At 39.4% G+C, this 27,111-nt stretch overlaps 1 protein-coding gene across 14 annotated transcripts in view; it reads left to right on the top strand.

The window, feature by feature from the left end:
- The window catches only part of BBX (BBX, HMG-box containing), a 297,884-nt gene that overhangs the window by 105,572 nt on the left and 165,201 nt on the right, over positions 1-27,111 (top strand). For 13 of the 14 annotated variants that reach the window (XM_027566187.1, XM_027565800.1, XM_027566433.1 and 10 more), the window contains one exon: positions 26,651-26,724. The exons of the other annotated variant lie outside the window; for it this stretch is intronic. The gene's annotated coding sequence lies outside the window, so the exon portion shown is untranslated. The remainder of the gene's footprint in view (positions 1-26,650; positions 26,725-27,111) is intronic. 14 annotated transcript variants of the gene reach the window in all.

The raw sequence follows: 27,111 nt of genomic DNA on the forward strand, positions 1-27,111 counted from the left end.
CCGGGAGCTGACTGTGGCTCAAATTATGAACTCTTTATTGTCAAATTCAGACTTAAATTGAAGAAAGTAGGGAAAACCACTAGACCATTCAGGTATGACCTAAATCAAATCCCTTACGATTATACAGTGGAAGTGAGAAATAGATTTAAGGGACTAGATCTGCTAGACAGAGTGCCTGATGAACTGTGGACAGAGGTTCGTGACATTGTACAGGAGACAGGGATCAAGATAATCCCCTAAGAAAAAGAAATGCAAGAAAGCAAAATGGCTGTCTGAGGTATCCTTACAAATAGCTGTGAAAAGAGCAGTGAAAAGCAAAGGAGAAAAGGAAAGATATACCCATTTAAATGCAGAGTTCCAAAGAGTAGCAAGGAGAGATAAGAAAGCCTTCCTCAGTGATCAGTGCAAAGAAAGAGAAGAAAAACAACCCAATGGGAAGGACTAGAGATCTCTTCAAGAAAATTAGAGATACCAAGGGAATATTTCATGCAAAGATGGGCTCAATAAAGGACAGAAATGGTATGGACCTAACAGAAGCAGAAGATATTAAGAAGAGGCGGCAAGAAGAACTATACAACTATACAGAAAAACTATACAAGAAAGATCTTCACAACCCAGATAAGCACGATGATGTGATCACTCACCTAGAGCCAGCATCCTGGAATGTGAGGTCAGGTGGGCCTTAGGAAGTATCACTACGAACAAAGCTAGTGGAGGTGATGGAATTCCAGTTGAGCTATTTCACATCCTAAAAGATGCTGTGAAACTGCTGCACTCAATATGTCAGCAAATTTGGAAAACTCAGCAGTGGCCACAGGACTGGAAAAGGTCAGTTTTCATTCCAATCCCAAAGAAAGGCAATGCCAAAGAATGCTCAAACTACCGCACAATTGCACTCATCTCATATGCTAGTAAAGTAATGCTCAAAATTTTCCAAGACAGGCTTCAGCAATACGTGAACCGTGAACTTCCAGGTGTTCCAGCTGGATTTAGAAAAGGCAGAGGAACCAGAGATCAAATTGCCAACATCCACTGGATCATGGAAAAAGCAAGAGAGTTCCAGAAAAACATCTATTTCTGCTTTTTTGACTATGCCAAAGCCTTTGACTGTGTGGATCACAATAAAGAGTGGAAAATTCTGAAAGAGATGGGAATACCTGACTACCTGACCTGCCTCTTGAGAAACCTGTATGCAGATCAGGAAGCAACAGTTAGAACTGGACATGGAACAACAGACTGGTTCCAAATAGGAAAAGGGATATGTCAAGGCTGTATATTGTCACCCTGCTTATTTAACTTGTATGCAGAGTACATCATGAGAAACCCTGGGCTTGATGAAGCACAAGCTGAAATCAGGATTGCCGGGAGAAATATCAATAACCTCAGATATGCAGATGGCACCACCCTTATGGCAGAAAGTGAAGAACTAAAGAGCCTCTTGATGAAAGTGAAAGAGAAGAGTGAAAACATAGGCTTAAAGCTCAACATTCAGAAAACTAAGATCATGGCATCTGGTCCTATTTCTTCATGAATGTATAAGTCCCTACTTATTTCAACATATAAGGACTAACTATTAATATAGGGATAAAGACACCAAAAAATCATGCAAGGTAGTATTCCTGAAGTAAGTACTAGTTTTGCACAAGTGATGTTGAGTCACTGTATAGAATGATTTTTTTTTTAAACTCCCTCAGGCATCCTCACAGATCATTCTCATTTAAGTGGTTTTATTATCTTTTTAGTGGTTTCAGGGTAGGATGTGCTTTGGCCTCTGGATCTTTAAAAGCCAGTCATGTGATTGTGTTTGGTTGTCTGGGTTGAGAGTGATAGACTCAAAAGGAAGCTGCATCTTCGAACCTTTTTGAGGGCCCTCCGAGTTCTGATTAGTTACACAATGTCTCAGTAAATACAGCTACTCTTTATATTTAAATATGTTCTCTCCTCACCCTCAACTTACTGCCAAAGAAAAAAAGGAAACTTAATATTATTTTGGTTGCCAGTATGGCCTCCATTAATTTGAATTGAACCACTGAAATTTCTGGGATGAGGACTGGGGAAAGTGATACTAGATTCCCAGATAGGATTTGCCCCATCATGATGAGTTTGCCATATCTGTTATGCATTAAAGCAGTTGGTTCATGTTTTCACTTTTAAACCAGTTCTAACAGAAAGTGCAATATGGTCTGGCCAGTATATGTGTGTTAGTTGCTCAGTTGTGTCCAACTCTTTCCAAGTCCGTGAACTTTAGCCTTCCAGGCTCTTCCATGGAATTCTCCAGGTAAGAATACTGAATTGGGTTGCCATTCCCTTTTCCACGGGATTTTCCCAACCCAGGGATTGAACTCTGGTCTCCCACATTGCAGGCAGATTCTTTACTGTCTGAGCCACCAGAGAATCCTGGCCAGGGGAGCAGGTAATTCTGTGAGTGAAATGTGCTTCAGTGTGTAGGGGTTTTTTGCAGTATTTAGAGATTGTACACATAAGGAAAGTGTGGAAGAACAGTATATGCTACAGGCAGGCTGTAGGGTGCTATAAGGAGCGGGTACTTCAGGATCAGCAGATCCCAACAACAGGTCACACCAACTTTTGAAAATATTCAGTGATGTCAGTCATGGTAATGATCCCCTTTGCTTCTTTCCTAACTCTTCTCACAGTGAAGGAGCTGTCAAAAGGTGGGCTGTGAAGGTTCCCTGAGAATTCAGTCGTAAGGCCCTTGTTCTCCCTGTGCTTCCTACATGAGGACACTGGCTGACGTCGCTCAACCATACGTTTATCCTGTGTGTGTTGGGATGACTCACACATCCTGTGGCCTGCTCAACATTTTTATGGTTCATGCCATGTAACACTCCATGTAAAAGCGATCACAGACTGTATCTCTATCAACTAGAGCAGACATTTTTGGTACTGCCTCAGTCTGAACCGCACAAACATCTGCTTTTCCAGGACAATAGGGTAGTATCACCTTGTCACTCTGCCCAGGCCTCTAAGCCCTTGGGCTCTTCCCCCATTTCTCTCAGCACCTCTGGCTGTTGCCTGATCACATCTACCTCCTAATGTGCCCCCTGCAGGCAGTCATGATAATAAACTACTTGGATGAAAGGGTGAAAATGTAGTTTCACCTAAACTGCATTTAGGTGAAGAGGAAGAAGAAAATCACCATAAAATATCAGTGCAGTGGGAAAAAGTAAAATGTTAGGAGAAAGGTCAAAATCTCAGTAAGTCTCTTGGTTTAGGATATCTAGAAGATTTTAATTAAGCATTGTGTTTGACATATAGTTTAAGTTTTATCCTTGCTTGTTTGGGCTGGAACTTATCTTTTTGCTTAGAAGTAATTGGCTTAACAAAAGAAAAAGGAAAAACTAACCATTTAAGATAAGTTTGGAGGTTCTGGTTTGTTTTTAAAGACATTGTCTTTTTTAGTAGGAGGTCTCTTGCATATAAATATTCCCAGTGCATGTATTCTTCTTGCTATTTGTGGATTATCCATAGCAACCTGGTGACATTGCAGTCACATCAGTTTTCCTTAGCTACCAAAGATTGCTTAACTCCTAATTGCTCTTTCTGACCTGTATTTAAGAAACGTAAAATTGATTTTAATTTTACTGCCAAAAATAGCACTAGTACTTATTTAAAATTTTATATATTCGAAAAATTCAAATTACTTGTGTATATATTTTAATACTTAAAGAAAATTCATTTATGGGAAGACAGAGTATTCCAAAGTGAATTTAAAATGGTTTTCAGAATACTTAAATCTAGTTCCCTTCCACAAGCCTTGGCAATCAAGAGCTTCCTAGAGTGTCCCAATTACAGATCCTAGTGATAACCTTCTGTGGGTCTTAGAAATGCTTGTTTGTTAGTGCTTTTCACTTTTTGGAAGGGTTAATACATTTTTCTGGGCTTCCCTGATGGCTCAGTGTTAAAGAATCTACCTGCCAATGCAGGAGACTCTGGTTGGATCCCTGGGTTGGGTTGAATCCCTGATCAGGAAGGTCCCCTGGAGGAGGAAATCCTCCAGGGAAATCCCATGGGCAGAGGAGCAAGTTGGACACGACTAAGCAACTAAACAACAACAAACATGTGTATCTACTAGTAATTTAAAGTTCATTTTTATTGAGGAAATATGATTTCTAAAGTTGAGGTTGTGGAAGTTTGTTTTTGACTTTGATGTTTGGTATAACCTTCACAAAAGGGTTCCCACAATAAAAATGAATGATTACAAAAAAACTATCAAAGTAGTTATTTGTCCAGGAGAATTTTATGAAAGGGTTTGTCTTCTGTCAGGGAAACAATGGCACAGTCCCTTAGAAAGTCACTTATATTTAAAAATAAAATAAAATTAAAAAAAAAAAAGAAAGTCACTTATAAGATATGGTAATCCTACCAAAATATTAACCTCGTGATCTTCAATTCCAAGGTGCATTCCCTGCCCTGCAAGTTCAGCTAAAAATATGCTGAAAGGCAAATTTCATAAGATAATGAAATAAAAATATGGACCTAAGTCTGTAAAATGCAAATTAAGAAATAAAACCCCTAGCAGAATATAAATGTCTGACAGATTCTTTACTCTCTTAAAATTAGTAGCCTGGTCTTTTGGTATATTTGTAAAATAATGATTTTTATAAAAGGCATTGAGAAGGTATATTGTTAAATGATGTACCCATCTGATAATTTTTAGTCTGAAAATTATTTTCACATTTGTGAAGTTGATGAGTATAACTGTACTGTTGGTGGCTGTGTCTTCTTAGTATATAAAATGAAAAAAAATCACTATAATTTTTTTATAGATTTTGAATGTCTAAAAAGTATTTTGGATTCCAAAGAACAGTTTTATGAAACTAATAACACTTCATATTTATTTTTAATTACTTTTATTAAACCAGTTTAAATTCAGTGTAACAATATGGACATAAACTTAGTAGGTGATAATTGTATTAACATTAAACCTTTTGATTATATGAAAAGATATGTATAGACTTTTAATTAGAAACTAGTATCTGATCAATTCCAGTTCCTTAAACAGTTTGACTCATAACTGACATTTGGTGTGATTTAAAGTGCATACAGCCTAAACTTTTCTTTGATATATTACTGGACATTTGGCATTTAGATCAGGGGTGTAGAGCTGTGGTTGCTGGGTGCCATGACTGCTGGGTATGATGGATTTCAAGCCTCATGGCTTCCAGCTTTTATCTGCTTTGATTTCAGAAAGCTAAAGAATCCTGAAATGTTTGGACCTTAGACTCTATGGCTTAGTGATCAGCCCTCAGTGCCCATACAGTAACTCCTGAAGTTTCTGTTTGAACATCTCAATTGATAGATAAATATCCCAGAGAAACTCACTGATTTTGGATAGATCTCATGGTTAGAAGAATGTGCTCTTTCTGAATGTCTCAAACAGCCTCAAAGAAACATCTGTTAATTGATTCCAATTTTAAACTCTGAAACCACTATATAAAATTATGTCTTTGATGCCTCTTCTTTATAAGACACCCCCTACCCCGCCCCTCCCCACCCCAAAGATATGAAAACAGCACTTCTTTTCCAGAGTAACATTTTCATTGCCTTCAACCATTTTGCCCCTAACACAGTTGCTTAGCTTCTGGCTATAATCTCTCAGTGATCTTGTCTAGAGGCACTTTAACTCTTCCTGTCCTCACATTATTTAGACAGACAGCACCAGATAGAGTGAGCTCTCATTCCCTCTTGCTGGACTGTATAGTTCTACTAAACTTGATTTCCTTTTGAGTGCTTCTGTTGACTCATACTGCAATATGTCATTTACATGCTTTTCATGTAAGATAGGAATCCCCTGTTGAGTTCTTTCAGACTTTTATTATTTGTTCCATTGATGCTACTCAGCTCAGACTGTGTTCCATTTCAGTGATATAAAAGCAGATAAAGAGAAGATGATGATGGTTACTTATAAATCTGTGGGTGTGCTTTCATGTTACCTACTCTTATTACTCCACAGTTGGAGATTTTATTACTGGGACATAATCTGTGTACCTAGCACATCCCAGTGAGAAGGTTTAAAGACCCCTGGGGGGTTACTTGTCTGCCTTTGGGTCTTTTTAAAAATTTTTTGGAGGGCTTCCCCAATGACTTAAGGGGTAGAGAATTCACCAGCAATGCAAGAGACGTGGGTTTGATCCCTGGGTCAGGAAGATCCCCTGGAGGAGGAAATGGCAATCGGCTCCAGTATTCTTGCCTGGAGAATCCCATGGACAGAGAAGCCTGCGGGGCTACAGTCCATAGAGTCATAAAGAGTCAGACATATCGGAGTATGCACATGCATTGATGTTAACGTTGAATGCTTGTTACCCTGCAAATTTTACTACTTGGTACATATACTTAGTCACTGATGTAAAAGTAGGTTTTGATGTAGAGGATGATGGAGTGAAGCTTGTTGCTACCTGTGGTGGCATGAGAAGTCTTTGGGGGAGGTGGGAATATTTGTGAAGAAAGTTTGAGGGCAGCAAACCTCAGCTTTAATTTTCCTTAGGACCAGTTTTATAGTACTTTTCTTCTGTTAATCTTAAATCTTTATGTCACACATAAACAGACAATTCTGTGTGTTTGTTAGATTCTTTGCTGTATAGTTGAATCTTCAGACAGAAACTGTGCTAGTTTTTGGAACCTTATACCTTGAGATTTAGATAGCTTGCAGCTGCTTTGTAGTCTCTGAAAAATATATCTTACGGTATGTTGGGAATTGCCAGATTTACATTAGCCATATTAACCCTTTCTCTCTTCCTGCTCAACTTCTCACCATCCTCTTTACCAAATGTTGGGTGACCCAAGTTTAAGGTAGTGGTGAGGATGAAGTGAGCAGAGAGTTGGATCTTCAACTGTGTTTTGCTCTGAGAACAGCAAAACAAAAACATAGCTCAGGAAATAAATAAAAGAAATATATTATTTGACTTCTCATATTAGAAACTCAAAAGAGATTTTTTGCATCTGTGCATTCCTGTACCTCTGTTTATCTGGTGTACCATTCTCAGTTCTGTGCAAAATTAACATGTATTCAAAATAGTAAGTGCATTAAAGTGATGGCTTTGGAGGAGTGGCATATGACAGACGAGGAAGACCATGAGCTTACCTTCTCCTATGGGCACACTAAGATTACAGCTATCTGCAGAGCAACTGTTGATGAGAAAGATTGGAAGACTAGAAGAGAAGATCTTCTACAACTAGAGATATAAAGAAGGAACCATAATGAGACAGGATGGGCTAAGATGCAATATTCAAGACCCATGTCCCTGGGGTAGGAGGTAGGGGTGACTTGCAAACAGAAAGATAATTCCGATTGCAGAGCTTCTTCCCGAGGAACCAGGGGTTCAAGCCCCACATCAGGATCCCCAGCCAGGAAGACAACACTCCCAGAACACTGGCTTTGAAGGCCAAGTAGGGCTTACTTTCGGCAGACCCAGTGGGCTGTAGAAACACAGATTCCACTCTTAAAGCCTGCACATAAAATCTCACATACTCCAAAATCCCAGGGCAGAAGTGGTAATTCAAAAGGAGTCTGGGTCATTCTCACTTGCTGATCACAGACTGCATCCCAGAGAGGCAGGAGGGAACTAGAACTTACCCTGGGACATAGACACTGGCAGCAGCCATTTTGGGGACCTCCTTGTACTACAAGGATATTGGATCTGGGAAGCACTATTTTGGAGTTTTTTTCTCTGGTTTATTAGCACTGGCACCAGCCCTCTCACCAGCCTGCTCCAGGCTCCAGTTCTCAGACATCTCAGGGCAAGGTACTAGTTAAACAGGAACATATTGCTCCTTGGAAGAAAAGCTATGACAAACCTAAATAACATATTGAACAGCAGAGGCATCACTTTGCCAATAAAGATCGGGATAGTCAAAGCTATGGTTTTTCCAGTAGCCATGTACAGATATGAGAGTTGAACCATAAAGAAGTTTGAGCACTGAAGAATTGATGCTTTTGAACTGTGATGCTGGAGAAGATTCTTGAGAGTCCCTTGGACAGCAAGGCAATCAAACCAGTCAATCCTAAAAGAAATCAATCTTGAATATTCATTGGAAGGACTGAGGCTGAAGCTCCAATATTTTGGTCACCTGATGGGAAGAGCCAACTCGTTGAAAAAGATCCTGACACTGGGAAAGATTCAGGGCAGGAGGAGAAGGAGGTGCCAGAGGTTGAGATGGTTGGACCGTATCATTGACTCAATGGACATGAGTTTGAGCAAACTCTGGGAGATAGTGAAGGACAGGGAAGCCTGGTGTGCTGCAGTCTGTGGAGTCTTAAGAGTCGAACATGACTGAGCAACTGAACACCAGCAACACCAGCATAGCTACCTTAAAACCCTTGAGCCCATGGCAGGGCTAGCACTAATGCAGGGACCAACCTCACCCACCAATGGGCAGGCAGTAACCCCTGGGATCCCTGAATTTCAGCCCTACCTATCAGTGGGCCAGTACTAGCTCCACAACCTCCAGGGCCTTGCAGCCAGAGACCCACAGGCCTGCCTCTTCCCACGAGTGGGCCAGCAGTAGCTCAGGACCAGTCTCCCCCACCAGTGGATGGGCACCAACCCCATGACCACCACAGCCCCAAAGACTGCCTTGTCAATAGGCAGCCCATCCGCCAGTAAGTTAGCACCAGCCATGGACCTCCCAGCCCCAGTCCTGTACACGAGCAAGCTGTTAACTCTGAGATACCCTGGACCCCTCAGTCAGACTCACTGGGATCTAGCCTCGGTTACTGGTGGGCTTGCACCAGCTTTGGGAAACCCTGGACCCCATAGCCAAAAGTGTCAGGAACCAGCCTTGCCCACCAGCAAGCAACACTACATCTGTGTCTCCTGACCCTCCAGTCACCCACCCTGGAACCTGGCTCTGCCCACCAGTGGACCAGCAGTAACCCTGGGAACTCCCTGAGACCTGGCCCTGCCCACCAATGACTGGCATCCTCTAAATAAGGCAAATCTTGGCAGCCAAGTTAGCTGGGGCCAGCCACACCTACCAGACTGCCCACATAGTCACACAATCAGAAGGGAAGGACCCTGAAGCCCACTTAGGGGGTACCCCTAGAGCATATAGCTCTGGTGACCAGAGGGGAATGTGCTGCTGCAACACATAGGGTGTCTACTATAAAAAACTGCTTCTCCGAGATCAGGAAATATAAATCAGCTTACTAAATACATAGAAATGAAAATAGCATATTAGGCCAAAATGAGGTGACAGAGGAATATGTTCAAAACAAAGGAAAAAGCTAAAGCCCCAGAAGAAGGACCAGGTGAAGTACAGACAGGCAGTCTATTCAAGAAAGAGTTCAGGGTAGTGATCATAGGGATGATCAAAGAACTAGGGAGAAGAATGGCTGTGTAGAGAGAGAAGTTAGAGGTGTTTAACAAAGAGAATATATAAAGAACCACCAAACAGGAAGAATCTAGAAATGAAAAATAAACTAGATGGTATCAACAGTAGACTAAATGATAGAAACAGATGAGTGAGTTGGAAGATACAGTAGTGGAAATCACTGAAGCTGATCAGAAAAAGAATGAAAAGAAATGAGGATAGTTTAAAGAGACCACTGGGACAAGGAGCATACTAACATTCACGTTATAGGGGTCCCTGAAGGAGGAGAGAGAACGGGGTGTATTTGTAGATATAATAACTGAAAACTTCCGTAACCTGGGAAAGGAACAGGTATCCAGGTCCAGAAAGCACAGAGAGTCCCAAACAAGACCAGCCAAAGAGGATCACACCAAGATACACTGCAATTAAGATAGCAAAAATTAAAGAGAGAATATTAAAAGCTGCAAGAGAAAAGCAACAGGTTCATACAAAGGAGCTTCCATAAGACTGTCACCTGATTTTTCAGCAGAAACTCTGCCGGCCATAAGGGAGTGAAACAATATATTTAAGTAAAGTAATGAAAGGGAAAAACCTCCAACCAAGGATACTTTACCCGGCAAGGCTTTTATTTAGATTTGATCAAGAGATCAAGTTTTACAGATAAGCAAGAGCCAACGGAGTTCAGCACCACCAAACCAGCTATACAAGAAATGTTAAAGGGACTTCTGTTATCATAAAAGAAATGGCCGCAACCAGAAACATGCAGATTACAAGGAAAAATCTCATTGGTAAAGCAAATATAGGGTAAAGGTAGTAAATCAACCATGTACAAAGCTAGTTTAGAAGATTAAACAGCAAAAGGAGTAAACTCATCTGTATCTACAGTACTTAGTTAAGGCATACAAAAACAGGAAATGTGAAGTGTGTAAGAAACAGTAAACATTGTGGGGGGGGGCAGTGAAAATGCAATGAAAACATATATGAACTTAAGAAATCAGCAACTTAATCACAAATATAGATAGAATGCTATACATAAATCTCATGGTAATCACAAACCAAAAATCTAGATACACATACCAAAAAAAAAAGTCCAAACATGATCCTAAAGTTAGTCACATCACAAGAGAAAAGAGCAAAAGAAGAAAGGAACAAAAACAACTACAAAAACAATCCCAAAACAGTTAATGAAATGACAGTAAGTACACTTATTAATAACTACATTAAACACAAATGGACTGTATACTCCAGTCTAAAAACATAAGAGTAGCTGAGTGGAGTATTAGTCATAAAAAGGAATGAAATCCTGACATTTGCAGTAACATGGATGGACCAAGAGGGTATTATGCTAAGTGAAATATGTCAGACAGAGAAAGACAAATATGTGATTTTACTTATATGTGGAATCTAAAAAATAAATAAATGAACATAACAAAACAGAAACAGAGTTACAGGTACAGAGAACAAGGAGGTGGTTGCCAGAGGGAAGGGGGTTGAGGAGAGGCATGAAATCTGTGAGGGAGATGAGGAGTACAAACTTTCAGTTGCAAAATAAATGAGTCATGCGTTATGAAATGTACAGAATGGGGAGTATAGTCAGTAACTAATATCCCTGCATGGGGATATTTAGTAACTTGACTTGGCATAGTGATTATTTTGAAATGAGTAGACATAACGTAGTATAGGTCAATTATGTACTTCAAAACGAAGAAACAAACTCATGGGAAACAAAATCAGATTTGTGGTTACCACAGGTGGGAGGAGGAGGGATTGGAGGAAAGTAGTCAAAAGGTACAAGTTCCCCACTGTAAGGTAAGTTAGTGCTAGGGATATAGTGTACAATATACTAAATATAATTAACACTGCTTTGTGTTACATATGGAAGTTAACAGAACAAATATTAAGAATTCTCAAGAAAAAGTTTTTTCCTACTTCTTCTATTTCGTATCTGTGTGAGATGATGGATGTTCCTTAAACTGATTGTGGTAATCATTTCATGATGTATGTAAGGCAAACCATTGTGCTGTACACCTTAAACTTATACAGTGCCATATCTCGATTATATTTCAGTATAACTGGAAGAAAAAAATGTCAGTAAAATGAAGGGAGAAAGGAGAATGGGAGTGGAGTATGGGACAGAGGGAAACTATTGATTATTTAAGACTATCTTGTTAGCTACAGTGTTGAATTGTATTGCAGATTTCATTATAGATAAATAGACTTCTATTCAAGTCTGTATCTTAGACTATATTTTGAGGATTCTCAGAAATTCCTTATATGAAGCCCTTGATGGTGACTAGATTCATTGAAGACTGTGAACCACATTCCAGAAGATGTAATTACTCTTCTTCCAGGCACTGTTACCCCAAGTAGAGTAACTGAAGTTCAGTTTTAATTGTGTTGTTGAAGCAGAGTTTGACATTTACAGAATACTATAAAAGCCTCCTTGGTATAGCATGTTTGGAAGTATATCCTAGATCTTAATTTACATTTAAATGATATTTCTTTCTTTGTTTCCATCTTACTCCAAAGTAGGAAACAAGTGCTTGTGTTATTGCTTTTAAATTATAGCAAGTACCTTCTGGAATGTGACTTGCAGTAGAATTCAGCACTTGGGAGTTGAGATTTGGTCATATGTATATATTTGCTCGTATGTGAACACATCGCATATATTTATGAATGGTATGAGTCAAGTAAAAATTATATGAAGGATTTACGAAGAAAATAATTTCTAATATACTGTGTGATACCCAACTCTCTGTTTTTTGTGACTATTTCTATCTATAAAGAAAGAAAGTGGAGTCGCTCAGTTGTGTCTGACTCTTTGCGATCCCACCGACTGTAGCCTACCAGGCTCCTCTATCCATGGGATTTTCCAGGCAATAGTACTGGAGTGGGCTGCCATTTCATAAAAGTAACTTATTTTGCAGAGAAGATTCTTTTTAAATTTTGTATTTAGGTTATTATCAAAAAAATAAGCAATAAAAAGTGTTGGAGAGAATGTGAAGAAAAGGAACCCTTACATGCTGTTGGTAGGAATATAAATTGGTGCAACCACTTGGAAAACCGCATAGGGATTTCCTTTAAAAATTAAGAACAGAACCGTCATATGATCCAGTTATTCTACTTCTAGATATTTATCTGGATACAAAAACACTAATTCAAAGAGATATATGCACCTCTGCATTCATTGCAGCATTGTGTATAGTAGCCAAGGTATGAAACAACTTATATGTCCATCAGTGGATGAATATATGAAGAAGAGATCTCAACACCCTCCCCCCACCACCATGCGTGCATACACTGGAATGCTACGTATCCCTAAAAACCAATGTGAAATTCATTCATTTAATTTGTCATTCATTACAACATGGATACCTATAGGGTATTATGCTAAGTGAAATAGGTCAGAGACAAATACTGTATGATTTTGCTTATATGTAGAATCTAAAAAATAAAATAATAAAGCAGAATCATAGACAGAACAGATTTAAAAATTATATTCAGAATAGCTTTCGTGTCATTATATTTTACTTTTGTTCTTTAAAAATTGGTTATTTTTTCCAGAAAAAAGTATGGTAACTCACTAAAGCAAATCACTCTATTCCTAACTATTCCATGTTTTTTTTCTTTTTCCTAAATATGAGGATAAAAATAATTTCAGGTATGGAGAATGAATTGTGTGCCAATATCCACTTAAGTATAATGGCATACATAATCGAAATGCCCTTAGAATTGGTTTTAGAAGTCACATTATCTAGTTTTTCAGTGTTTTTGTTGAAACTTGAAACTTCTCTTTATAGGAAATATAAACTGAAGGAAAATTGGTGCTATAGAAGTACAGATTGAAAATTTAAACATCTTGACTTACTGAATGTTATGATGTGCCAGATTTTTAAAATAAATTGATTGAAATTAGGATTTCAAATAAAGTAAAGTATATCATTACTCCCTTTCATTTTCTTTTTCAGGAGGTTTATGTGTGGTCCACTACTTCTATGTTCTTTTCCTCTTATGAAAACAGAAGTGCAAGCCATCGTACTTTCTTTTCTCCTCTCATTTCAGACAGTAGTAATAATGTACCTGCACATACCTGTTATTTTGCGTGCTGTGTCCTGATCTAGGTTTCACACCCGTTTCTCATTCCAGAAAATGAAATAAGCTGATGGGCCAAGCCTGGGTTATACGTCTATCCCTGTAGCTTGAGAAGAATTAGGTCAGTCCCACTCCAGGCATGGACCTTGAGAAAGTGGAGTATTTTCCTAAAAGTCAATGTTCTGTTTCCAGAAAATGGGAGATACACTTATACCTTGCAGGCAAAAACATGTATGTCTGTAATTTCTGCTTAAGAAGAGCCAGTATAGAAAAACACACTTCTGTGGCTGATTATTCTCCTGTTTAAGCAAGGTGTCTACAGGGAATTTGCTTTTTAACTTGAAATGACAAAATCTGACTTTATTAATTATAAAAAAAAAAAAAGTTAAAATTTCAAAATACTTACTAGTAGGGTTCAGAGCCATGACTAGTACAGATGTTTGCAAGGCATATATACATGTCACCATTCACCTTGAGACCTGTGTGATTAGTGGCCTCTGTGGTTGTATAACACTGAGTTCTGAGGGTCACTATTATGCTGGAATTAGCCACAAAGGATAAATCTTTTTTCTGTCAAATCAATGGGAGTACTAGGAGAATATTTCCTTTGAATTTTTTTTGATTTTTGAATTGGCTTAGTTTGAGCCCAAATATTGCACATTACTTGAAATGACTGCTGTAGGAGCAGAGACATTTAATGAGGATTAGTGATCAGTGAAGCACGTATACTGTACAGAGGTTGATGTTGTAGGGCATGGGGTTAGGTTTAATGGAGGACATAAATTTAATTGTTAGTAGGTGTTTCTGGTGGACGTGAGCATTTAAAGGGAGAATTACTGTTCATAAATTCTTAACTGCTATTGGCCTGTCGTTCACTGCTAAGCTGCTAAGTCACTTCAGTCGTGTCCAGGTCTGTGCGACCCCATAGACGGCAGCCCACCAGGCTGCCCCGTCCCTGGGACTCTCCAGGCAAGATCACTGGAGTGCGTTGCCATTTCCTTCTCCAATACATGAAAGGGAAAAGGGAAAGTGAAGTCGCTCAGTCGTGTCCGACTCTTAGCGACCCCATGGACTGCAGCCTACCAGGCTCCTCCATCCATGGGAGTTTCCAGGCAAGAGTACTGGAGTGGGGTGCCAGGGCCTTCTCCTTGTCGTTCACTAGTGTGCATATAATTTTAAAATTGTTAGAATGAAGTAAATTGACAGCTTTAAAAAAATAATAAACTTTACTTTTTAGGGAAGTTTTGGGTTCACAGCAAAACTGCTTGGAGAGTACAGAGTTTCTATATGCTCCCCCTCCCCCCACATAAACAAACATTAACTTTTTACTCCAAGGTATATATTTTTTAAATTAAAAATTTTTTTTAAGATTTATTTATTTTTGTGCAGGGTCTGCGTTGCTGCGTGGACTTTTCTCTAGTTGCTGGGAGCATGGGCTTCTTATCGTGGTGGCTTCTCTTGTTACAGAGCACAGGCTCTATGCACGCGGGCTTCAGTAGCTGTGACTCTGGGACTCTAGAGCACAGGCTCAATAGTTGTGGAACACATGTGGCCTGTGGCACCTTCCCAGGGCAGAGATTGAACCTGTGTTGCTGCATTGGCGGTTGGATTCTTAACCACTTTACCACCAGGGAAGCCCACTCCTAGGTATTTATGAGAGTATTTAGAAACACAAATTTTTTGTGTGCTTACTTTTGCAACTAGAAGATGTGTTCAGACTAGAAAGGGGAAAGTGTTCTGGAGCCAAGAAGCCTTCTCTGACAGCCCTGAAATGTTGCTACAGTGGAAGAACAGAGGAAGAGTAGGGATCTAACATCATCTGATCTGGAGCCACCTGCCTTCAGATCAAACTGACTGACGACAGCTCAGAAGGGAGCATTGTGCCCAGGGACAGTGCACAGACCAATAGCAGGAGCCCTTGGTTCTGGCTAGCTCTGCGTCTAGCTTGCTGTGTGGTTTAACTGAGTGAAGACTGACTCCCTTCAGCTTTCTGGGATTCCACGATGGAATGGGGTCTCGAGTCAGGGCTAACATCATATCCTACAGGGGCAGCAAGCAGTGTGGAATCACAGAGTGTTGTCCAGCTTGGCCACACACTAGTTGAATGCCTTCTGTCCAGTCACTTAACCTCTTGGTTTCAGCTGTGGAAAGGTTGTAATTGACTTCTCTGTTTTCCTCTAAGGGCAGTTTCTTGGCTCTTTCTGGTTTAACGTAGCTAATTATTATATAGTATTATTTGTTCATGGCACCCCACTCCAGTACTTTTGCCTTGAAAATCCCATGGACAGAGGAGCCTGGCAGGCTGAAGTCCATGGAGTTGCTAGAGTCGGACACGACTGAGCGACTTCACTTTCACTTTTCACTTTCATGCATTGGAGAAGGAACTGGCAACCCACTCCAGTGTTCTTGCCTGGAGAATCCCAGGGACGGGGAAGCCTGGTGGGCTGCTGTCTATGGGGTCGCACAGACTTGGACACGACTGAAGCAACTTAGCAGCAGTAGCAGCAGCAGTTCTAGGAGTAACTGCTTTGTGAATAAATAACTTCGAAAGGGAGTGTAGTAACACTTCACTGTTTTTGAACAGATTCCTTTGTGTCATCATATCAGGATGACCTAAATCAAATCCCTTATGATTATACAGTGGAAGTGACAAATAGATTCAAGGGATTAGATCTGTTAGAGTGCCTGAACAACTATGGACAGAGGTCCATGACGTTGGACAGGAGGCAGTGATCAAGACCATCCCCAAGAAAAAGAAAGGCAAAATGGTTATCTGAGGAACCTTACAAATAGCTCTGAAAAGAAGAGATGCAAAAGGCAAAGGAGAAAAGGAAAGATACACCCATTTGAATGCATAGTTCCAAAGAATAGCAAGAAGAGATGAGAAAGCCTTCCTCAGTGATCAATGCAAAGGAATAGAGGAATACAGTAGAATGGAAGAGAGTAGAGATCTCTTCAAGAAAATTAGAGATACCAAGGGAACATTTCATGCAAAGATGGGCACAATAAAGGACAGAAATGGCATGGACCTGACAGAAGTAGAAAATACTAAGCAGAGGTGGCAAGAATACACAGAAGAACTGTACAAAAAGGATCTTTACGACCCAGATAATCACGATGGTGTGATCACTCACCTAGAGCCAGACATCCTGGAATGTGAAGTCAGGTGGGTCTTAGGAACCATCATTATGAACAAAGCTAGTGGAGGTGATGGAATTCCAGTTGAGCTCTTTCAAATCCTGAAAGATGATGCTGTGAAAGTGCTGCACTCAATATGCCAGCAAATTTGGAAGACTCAGCAGTGGCCACAGGACTGGAAAAGGTCCATTTTCATTCCAATCCCAAAGAAAGGCAATGCCAAAGAATGCTCAAACTGCCGCACAATTTGCATTCATCTCACATGCTAATAAAGTAATGCTCAAAATTCTCCAGGCCAGGCTTCAACAGAACATAAACTGTGAACTTCCGATGTTCCAGCTGGTTTTAGAAAAGGCAGAGGAACCAGAGATCAAATTGCCAACATCTGTTGGATCATGAAAAAGTGAGAGAGTTCCAGAAAAACATCTATTTCTGCCTTGTGACTACACCAAAGCCTTTGACTATGTGTATCACAATAAACTGTGGAAAATTCTGAAAGAGATGGGAATACCAGACCACCTGACCTGCCTCCTGAGAAATCTGTACTCAGGTCAAGAAGCAACAGTGAGAATTGCACATGGAACAACAGACTAGTTCCAAATTGGGAAAGGAGTATGTCAAGGCTGTATATTGTCACCCTGCTTATTTAACTTACATGCAGAGTACATCATGAGAAATGTTGGAATGGATGAAGCAAAAACTGGAATCAAGATTGCCAGGAGAAATATCAGTAACCTCAGATGTGCAGATGACACCACCCTTTTATGGCAGAAAGTGAAGAAGAACTAAAGAGCCTCTTGAAGGTGAAAGAGGAGAGTGAAAAAGTTGGCTTCAGAAAATGAAGATCATGGCATCTGGCCCCATCACTTCATGGCAAATCGATGGGGAAACAGTGGAAACAGTGACAGACTTTATTTTTTGGGGCTCCAAAATCACTACATTTGGTGACTGCAGCTATGAAATTAAAAGACACTTGCTCCTTGGAAGAAAAGTTATGACGAACATAGACAGCATATTAAAAAGCAGAGACATCACTTTGCCAATAGAGGTCCATCTAGTCAAAGCTATTGTTTTTCCAGTGGTCATGTATGGGTATGAGAGCTGGACTACAAAGAAAGCTGAAGGCCAAAGAATTGATGCTTTTGAAGTGTGGTGTTGGAGAAGACTCTTGAGAGTCCCTTGGGCAGCAAGGAGATTCAACCAGTCCAACAGTAAGGAGATCCAACCAGTCCATCCTAAAGGAAATAAGTCCTGCATATATTCATTGAAAGGACTGATGCTGAAGCTGAAACTCCAATACTTTGTCCACCTGAGGCGAAGAACTGACTCATTGGAAAAGACGCTAATGCTGGGAAAAATGGAAGGTGGGAGGAGAAGGGGATGACAGAGGATGAGATGGTTGGATGGCATCACCGGCTCAATGGACGTGAGTGAGTAAACTCCGGGAGTTGATGGTGGACAGGGAGGCCTGGCATCCTGCAGTCCATGGGGTCACAGAGTCAAACATAACTGAGCCAACTGAACTGACTGACTGACTGATCAGAAATGTTCTTGGAATCAACATATCTGGAACTAGAGTCTTTCTGCTTCAAAACTACTTGCTAGATATCCTTTAGGCACACCTGAAAGGGACAAGAACTCTTTTTGGATAGTATGGTTTTTTAATAACATAATGTTATTAATAGAGATGTGATTTTTAAATGACAGAATTGTACGTTAGTTTTCTTTAAATTGTCTTTGTGCAATTTAAGTAATACAGGCAAAAAGGGAAAGATCAGTGTCCTTTACTTCTTGGAACAGAATGTTTTTTGATTGTTTCCATTTAAAATGATATAAATTGCTCACAACTCACTTCCTTTTTTTATCAACTGACTTTGGACTAAGTTAAGAGTATGATTTTCTGTCTATTGTGAATGCTGATTAAAGGAATCCTTTCTTACCTCAAAGGACAAGGTAGTCCTGAGATTCCTCCAGGGAGTTTAATTCACAGAACCCCTCCTTGAAGATACAGGCTACTTCCTCAGGTGTGTAGGCCAAGGTTTACTTGGACCAAGCCACAGTAATGTGGATATGCGATATCCCACAGGGCTGGGATTATCTTAACCTTTTATTTTCCAGCTTAGTGACTTGATAGAGCTAATGAATCTTCCCAAAGTACCTGGGGTTTCCCTGTCAGTGTGCCTCATATAGCTGCTGGCAAGCACGTTTTTATACTCTTCCTGGAAGTGAAACTCTTTCTGCCTTAAATGTGCAATTTCCCCTGCCTGAGAAGGTCAAAGGCACATTTACATAGTTCACAAGAGTATAAAAGAGGCATTCAGGGCCTCCTTGCCAAGCCATCTGACTAGACTAATACCAGCTCATTTTCCACCTCTACTTATGGAAACTGCAGAAATTCATAGGTGCACCATGGTCCCTGAAACAAGTCTTAATGGCAAAGGAACATTAAAATAAAATGTCCACATTATCAAATCAGTTAATGTAGCTTGAAATTGGTAGGAGTAAAAAGTGGTTGTTCAGACTGTCAAAATTAAACATGTTAAAACTACCTAAATAAAAACAAAATCTACCTTTTTGAAACACTGTTCTTGCCTAGAGAATCCCAGGGATGGTGTAGCCTGGTGGGCTGCCATCTATGGGGTCACACAGAGTCGGACGCAATGAAGCGACTTAGTAGCAGCAGCAGCAGCAGCAGCAATTTACTTAGTATTCAAATACTGAGAATATTCAAAGCAAACTTCAGCATATTCACAATGTTACTTTTTTTATTGCTTTTCTCCCACCTAGTTTTTAACTCTAGTGTGCTCACTAACATTTATTGAGCACTTCCTATGTACCAAACCCTTTGTATTTATAACATCTTCTAATAATTTAAGGCAACCTGTTGAGGTGTAGGAATTGTTATCCTTCTGTCCTTGAGGAGTAGAGGCTCAGAATCTCAGGAATTGGCTCACAGTGGCAGGGGAGTAAGTGAATGAGGGATACAGGTTTGGCCCTAAGGCCAGTATGCTTTGCAGAACGGCATGCTGCTAACTGTGCTCTGCTGTTTATGAGACTATGGAGAGAGAAAAAAAGAAGAGCAAGTTGCATTACTCTCATTTGCCTACATTTCATGTTCCACTGTCTGATGTGAGCCCAGATCTGCCTCCTTCCCCTTCCTGCATAATGAACTTGGGCCCTGTCTGGGCCTGTGCCCATGACACCCTTCTCCATCCTCTTCATTTCCTATGTAAAGATTTCCTTTATAAAGATTTCCATGTGCAATCTAACTTTGGGGAAATTCTCTGCTTAACATTTTGACATTACACATTTCTTTCTGTTACTGTGTAACTCTGTGTGTGTGTGTGTATGTAACTATGTGTGTGTGTGTAACTGTGTGTGTGTGTGTGTGTGTGTGTGTGTGTGAGTGAGTGTGATTACCTGTCTGGATCATTAGCTTCCAGAAAACAGCAATCTCATTGGCATCTTTGTACTCTTGGCATGTGGATAGGTGGAAGGCAGTTTTTAAAGCATAGTTTTATAACTGGTCAATAGTGACTACTGAAGGGGAGAGGATTTCCAGATCTTTCATCGTGTTATTTTAGGAGGTCTAACAATGAATGCTAGAGTTTTCTATCTCTGCCTGCTGGTGTTTTTCTACACTTTTTTTGGGAATTTCAAGCAGATGGACAGATGATAATGACTTGTATTAATAGTTACTTTGCTTTACTGTTACTATCTAGTGAACTCTTAAGGCTTGTTTTGCTTTTTTTTTTTTAACTATGTTTAAGATTTGTTAACTGTGAAAGACTCTGGGTCATGAGGAAATGCAAGAGTGGGGATGGGAAGGTGATAACAAAGATACTTCAGATTTGCATTTTCTTTTTAGAAATTTCCATTTTCAGTGTAGCTGACACTTGTAATTTCTGTTAAGGATTGGTGCCTGAGCAGCAATGCCTATGAAATAAGCTTCAGCTGTAAAGACAGGCAAGGTGGGTGATTTTAACAAAAGTGTTGTCTTTTTTCATACCTTAATGAAATAAAATAATAAAATGAAGACAGTGACAATAAGAATTATGAAAAAAGACAACTCTTTTTTAAAACAAGCATATGTATTATATATTTCCAAGCATTTATCTTTGTCTGCATAAAGGTAATTTATTTCAGCAAATGATTTAACCGGAGCTTATCATTTTTAGAAAAAAACATCCTTTGTCCTCTGCTATATCACAGTGACCTGAGGTGTGGAATTGATTGACCAAAATTGCATAACAGCCGGTATGCATTTCAGTACTATATTATTTTGCAGTGTGCCTGGTACTACTACTGAGGAGATGAAAAGAACATTAAATACTTTGGGGGTGAGTAGGGGGCTTATGTACACACAAGGCTGGGAAAGCTTTAGTTAATGAGTTTTTTTTGGACTACAAATATGATACATTTACATAGAAGTAAGAGCTTGGCATTTGTATTTAGCTTTTATTTATAAACAACATTTACATTTTACTTGTAAACATATAGTTTATAAAACGGTGAATTGAGGAAGTAGCTTCAAGATAGAAAAATCTTGCAGAGAACACCTACTTTGTAAAGTGGAGATTGGAGTACATATTATTGGGCAAATGGAGAAAGCCGGTAGAAGACTGAGTGAAAGAGCGGATGTTAAGACTGTTATTTGTGACCTGGACTAGTCCTGACTTTCAGAGGTCATACTGAGTCTTAGATTAGACATGCAGCCTCTTTCAGAACACAAACATAATTGAAAATAATAATTTAAAAATCTGCTTTCTTGGGTCTCCATTTTGCTTTTCTTCCAGTGTAAAAGCATGAATATTCTATTTTCAGGAAGATGAGGAAAAATATTATTTCCTTCTCTAACCGTTTGGCTAATTTTGTTGTTGTTTCTGGCTCCATAAATTGAGAGGCAGTCTGTACCATGCATTGTATCATGCCCAGCAAGTTTTTGTTTTGCTTTGTTTTTTTTTTTTCATTTGAAATTGTTCCTTAGCAAATAATTGCAGTTCAGAATGACTTTTATTGAGCTTGATTGAATTAGGGTTATGTATGAAAATGAGTTAGTTAAAGCTTAATCTATTACCTAGAGAATTGATGAAAACATCAGAAAAGCAGTCATTCATGGGGATTAAATATTCTTCCATGTAAGTGGGCAGCATGGTTGCCTGGATTCTCTTCTGCACTGACTAGGTTGTAGTGACATCAGGGTGCAAAACATACAATGTTGGCCTAGAACGGGATTTTGCCATGATATGCCTTGAATATTACATTGGACATTAACACTAATGAGGGAGCCTATCACATTGTAAAAAGTGGCATCTCATTTTTTTTAGTATAATAAGCTTTCAAAACATAGTACCCCAAGGGGCAATGTGTAAACCATCAAGAAGCCAGTTGCTTTGGGATATTTCAATGGTTGCTTAGGCCAGGTCTTTATGAAGGGTTTTGCAGATGCCAAGTTAGATGTCCTATTTGTGGCTAAGAGGTGAACAATAGATAATTTAAAGTTAGCACTCCCACCTGCCATGATAGTTTCTCAGGGAATTCTGAGCTGTGGCAGTTCAGGCCTGGCTTCATGTTCATCCTGTGGGAGGCAGTTTCATGGGTGGGAAATGGGCCTTGGGAAAGGAGCAGGTTCTTAATGAGCTAGTGGGACTGAAGTCCTTGGGAGTTGGGAATCCAAGGCCCTGTTTGGGTGGAAGGGAGGGCTGAGAGGAAGCACCGTGTGACCCAGAGAACATAGACAGGCATGGGGTGGCTCAGTTGAAAACCTCCCCTGCCTTTGGTCTAAGGGCATACACACACAAGTCACCATTCTGCGGGATTGTATTCACCCCCTTAGACTTTTCCCCTTCTTGCCCACCTGTCCTTCTGACACCTCACACAGCTGCCCATTTCCATCAAATCAGAACATTTTATGAAGTCGCCTTGTAACTTAAATGCAGACAGAACAGCTTGTGCTGAAACTGCTTTTCTGAAGTTACCGTGTGGGCATTTGTAATAGCCAGATAAAATCTGGAGTCTCTCAGTGTGGCTCAGAACTCAAAGAGAGTCTGTCTCAGGCAGGATCTTCAGCTTTGGAATTGACCTCTGTTCTGTGGCTTATTCCCTGGCTGATTCTTTGGCTGCCCTGTCCTAAGTTAGTTAAGTCCAGCATGATTTCTTTTTTATCCTGAGTTTTAAAATCCTTATTGGTTACAGCATAATCAACCTCCTTCCTCTCCCTGCCTACTTTATCCATAGATATTTACATCCCATGTGATAAATTATTGAACAATAATCAAAGCAAAGTATAGATTTGTTCTATTTGGGGGGTATATATTTGATTATAGAAACAAATCAGTAAATGTACCTTAAGATTAGTGATAGTTTGTTTTTGAGCTCCTAACAGAACATCTTTCTGTACATAGGATAGAACATACTTTATTTCTCAGATAGCCTGCACTCACTTCTTAAACTAAAAGGTAAGCAAATCTCCAAACTAAAATAAAAATTTGTTGTTGTTCAGTTGCTGAGTCGTGTCCCAGTCTTTGGGACCCCATGGACTGTAGCACGCCAAGAATTAAACCCACACTATCAAAGTTAATTTTGGACCCTTCTCTCCCAGTTGTGGCAGTATCAGTTCAGTTGCTCAGTCATGTCCGACTCTGCAACTCCAGGACTGCTGCACGCCAGGTTTCCCTGTCCATCACTAACTTCCGGAGCTCACTCAAACACATGTCCATTGAGTCGGTGATGCCATCCAACCATTCATCCTCTGTCGTCCCCTTCTTCTTTTAGCTTCAATCTTTCCCAGCATCAGGGTCTTTTCTAAGGAGTCAGTTCTTCGCATCAGGTGGCTAAAGTATTGGAGCTTCAGCTTAAGCCTCAGTCCTTCCAATGAATATTCAGGATTGATTTTCCTTTAGGATTGACTGGTTTGATCTCTGTGCAGTCCAAGGGACTCACTCTCAAGAATCTTCTCCAATGCCACAGTTCAAAAGCATCAATTCTTCAGCGCTCAGCTTTCTTTATGGTCCAACTCTCACGTCCGTTCATGACTACTAGAAAAACCATAGCTTTGACTATATGAACCTTTGTCAGCAAAGTGATGTCTCTGCTTTTTAATGTGCTGCCTAAGTCTGTCATAGGTTTTTTTCTAAGGAGCAAGCGTCTTTTAATTACCAACTGCAGTGATTTTGGAGCCCAAGAAAATAAAGTCTGTCACTGTTTCCATTGTTTGCCCATCTATTTGCCATGAAGTGATGGGGCTGGATGCCATGATCTTAGTTTTTTTGAATGTTGAGTTTTAAGTCAGCTTTTTCACTCTCCTCTTTCACTTTCATCAAGAGGCTCTTTAGTTCTTCGCTTTCTGCCATAAGAGTAGTGTCATCTCTCCCAACTGTGGCAGTATAAATTAAATTCATTTTTTAAAAGTTTATACCAGTTTATTTACTTGATAGTTATTTATATTCATGATTTTTACCTATTTCATAATTTTTCTTTTAATGGTGCTTGATAGTTGCTTTTATAAATTTATATGAAGAAAAAGCATGGACATAAATATATGAGATAGTGTATGTCATTTTCTTAAAACAGCAGTTTTAATGTTAGCTGTCTCAGTTCAGTTCAGTTCAGTCACTCAGTTGTGTCTGACTCTCTGCGACCCCATGAATCTCAGCACACCAGGCCTCCCTGTCCATCACCAACTCCCGGAGTTCACCCAGACTCACATCCATCGAGTCAGTGATGCCATCCAGCCATCTCATCCTCTGTCGTCCCCTTCTCCTCCTGCCCGCAATCCCTCCCACCATCAGAGTCTTTTCCAATGAGTCAACTCTTTGCATGAGGTAGCCAAAATACTGGAGTTTCAGCTTCAACATCATTCCTTCCAAAGAAATCCCAGGGCTGATCTCCTTCAGAATGGACTGGTTGGATCTCCTTGTAGTCCAAGGGACTCTCAAGAGTCTTCTTCAACACCACAGTTCAAAAGCATCAATTCTTCGGTGCTCAGCCTTCTTCACAGTCCAACTCTCACATCCATACATGACCACAGGAAAAACCATAGCCTTGACTAGACGAACCTTTGTTGGCAAAGTAATGTCTCTGCTTTTGAATATGCTGTCTAGGTTGGTCATAACTTCCCTTCCAAGGAGTAAGCGTCTTTTAATTTCATGGCTGCAGTCACTATCTGCAGTGATTTTGGAGCCCAAAAAAATAAAGTCTGACACTGTTTCCACTGTTTCCCCATCTATTTCCCATCAAGTGATGGGACCAGGTGCCATGATCTTCGTTTTCTGAATGTTGAGCTTTAAGCCAACTTTTTCACTATCCTCTTTCACTTTCATCAAGAGGCTTTTTAGTTCCTCTTCACTTTCTGCCATAAGGGTGGTGTCATCTGCATATCTGAGGTTATTGATATTTCTCCCGGCAATCTTGATTCCAGCTTGTGTTTCTAAGGAGAGACTTTTATACCATTTATTTAATCAGTTTTTGGAATTGTATGCTTCTTTTGTAGCAACATAAGCATTTAATTTGAAAGTATTCACGTGTCCCATTAATTTTCTTCAGAGATCTTTCTTCTTTCATCCATACCCTTGTTCTAAAAAATGTGGATAAATGAGTAGTATCTTGTGAGAAGCCTTGTAAGACCATTTAATATTTTATTCTTTCTGGTTATTGTTTTCTTCTGTAGCATTGGGTGACAACTGAATTATCTACATCTAGTTAGGATTACTCAAATGAATCATTATACATTTTTGATATTTAATGTATAAGAGCGAGTTCTTCCATATTGTAGTAGCTGAAAAAACACTTTAGCTGACACATAAAATGACTAACAATATTGATCAAGCAGTAAGCTAGTAAGTGATACCCAGTTTCTGAAGTATGTTGTAGCCTGCTGATTGTAAAGAAATATATTGTCATAATACACAAGAGAGTAGGAAATTATCTCTTAGTTGAGTGTGATTTAGTATTACCATATGAAGCACTTGAGAAACTAAATGAATGTGTCTCACATAGAAACTGAAATAGCTTAATTTAAAAAAATTATAATTTAGATATATGTCTGTATTAATGATGACCCTATATGCGAGACAGCAAAAGAGACACAGGCTTTTGGACTCTGTGGGAGGAGGTGAGGGTGGGAGGATTTGAGAGAATAGCATTGAAACATTGCTATTGTATAGTACTATATGTGAAATAGATCACCAGCCCAAGTTTGATGGATGAGACAGGGCACTCAGGGCCATAGCACTGGGATGACCCTGAGAGATGGGATGGGGAGAGAGGTGGGAGGGGGTTTCAGGATGGGGAACACATGTATTCCCATGGCTGATTCATGTCAATGTATGGCAGAAACCACTACAATATTGTAAAGTAATTAGCCTCCAATTAAAATAAATAAACTAATTAAAAAATAAATAAATTGGAAACATTAAAAATAAAAAAAATTCACAAGCAATTATAATTTAGGTATATGTCTATATTTGCAGTCTTAATATAAAGTTTTGTTTACTTTGTACACTTGATTTCAATCCTCTTTTATTTCATCATGTGTAGCTAGAAAGTAATTTATAACAGCTTTTCTCTATTTGTATGTGTTCCCCCACCCTTTAATAGAAGAACTATCTGGGCTTCACTCATCTTTAAAAGATAAAATATAAGCATCTGAACCATAGCTTAATTGTGGTTAAGCTTTAACTGGTTTGGTTGAACCAGTCATTTCAAATAACTTGACTTTAGTCAGGATGTCATTTTAATTCCATGTTTTTCCAGAGGATTTACCTGTAACTCTATACCTGAATTTAGTCAGCAAACTAAGAAGTAATGGCCTGTAATTCTTTGTCTCTGTAACTTTGGCCTCAGAATTCCCATTGAGTAATTTTAGTAATCATCTTTTTGTTAAATTAAAGTTGACAGTAAATACTTTCGGTCTTTTTTTCCTCAGTAGTGTTAGTCCAGGGATGTTTAATCATTTTCCTGATTTTGATTGGTTGGCTGTTAATACATCTTATTTAGGGATGATTTTGCTAAAGGAGACTTAAGTGTCAATATAGTTGGAAAGGGCTTCCTGACTCACCATTTTAATCACTTTGCTCTGGGTCCTCCACAGAATCCTGCTGCATCACAGAAGTTGGAAGTTCTGATGTTCCATTGGCATCACAATGGAAAGTCTTGACTTGACCGGTAAGAGCAGCCCCATGGTGCATCTTACTTACTTACCTGGAAGCAATGAAGCAGTCAAGAGCTATGTGGTATCAGAGCTGGTCTCAACTTTTTCGCATCTGATAGATTCACCTTCCGTATTGATCAGGGAAGTGTGATAATTGTGTATTTTACTTGTCAATTTTATTAGTATTTTAAAAGTGACATGTAGTCTCTATTATCAAGAATGTTAAATTTTCCTTTAAAGTAATTAATTTTTAAAAATTAACTATTTCAGAATCCCTGGCTTGTTTCTCCAATGTAATGGGCTATTGGTAAAAAGTCAATTTATTGAAGTCCCCAGTTATCTAGAGAATACATGTCTTAGTAAATATTACATTGGTTTGTTCCCTCAAAGCTTTTTGTATT

This window comes from Bos indicus x Bos taurus, chromosome 1 (genome assembly GCF_003369695.1).
Source record: "Bos indicus x Bos taurus breed Angus x Brahman F1 hybrid chromosome 1, Bos_hybrid_MaternalHap_v2.0, whole genome shotgun sequence".
Taxonomy (NCBI): Eukaryota; Metazoa; Chordata; class Mammalia; order Artiodactyla; family Bovidae; genus Bos; species Bos indicus x Bos taurus.